Raw genomic sequence first — 459 nt, 5'->3', positions numbered from 1 at the left:
GTGGTCAAATCCGCCAATGTCCTCTATTGTTTGCCACCGTAGTCGGTTTGTCCATGTTGTCGGGGCAAGAAATATGCCTGGGCTGCTGGGATTTCCAGTTGAGCGGTTATGTCTTGTCGCTGGTTATGCAAAGTTTGCGTCGCTCATCCACTCCTCTATTCTGGTGCTCCGGCTATCCGTTGGCTGGGCGGGGTCCCTCAGGCTATAATGGCCACTGAGGTCACCAGCTATGAAGCAATTCACACCTGTTGGAATGTGGTCTGTCACAATGGTTTCCTTTTCTCTAGATCTGTTCGGGGGGATGCAGACGTTGCCGATGGTTAGCCACTTTTGTTTCGAGACGCGGACGTTGAAGGTAGTGCTAGCCACAATTCCGCTAAGCTGATTGTGGTGTTTCGGCGTGGTGAACGGGATGTCTTCCTTGATCAGACAGAGGAGTCCGCCTCCCGGCTGGTCTGG

Source organism: Convolutriloba macropyga, chromosome 15, assembly GCF_964194025.1.
Source record: "Convolutriloba macropyga chromosome 15, txConMacr16.3, whole genome shotgun sequence".
Classification (NCBI taxonomy): Eukaryota; Metazoa; Xenacoelomorpha; order Acoela; family Convolutidae; genus Convolutriloba; species Convolutriloba macropyga.
Note: the sequence above shows the minus strand (reverse complement) of the source record.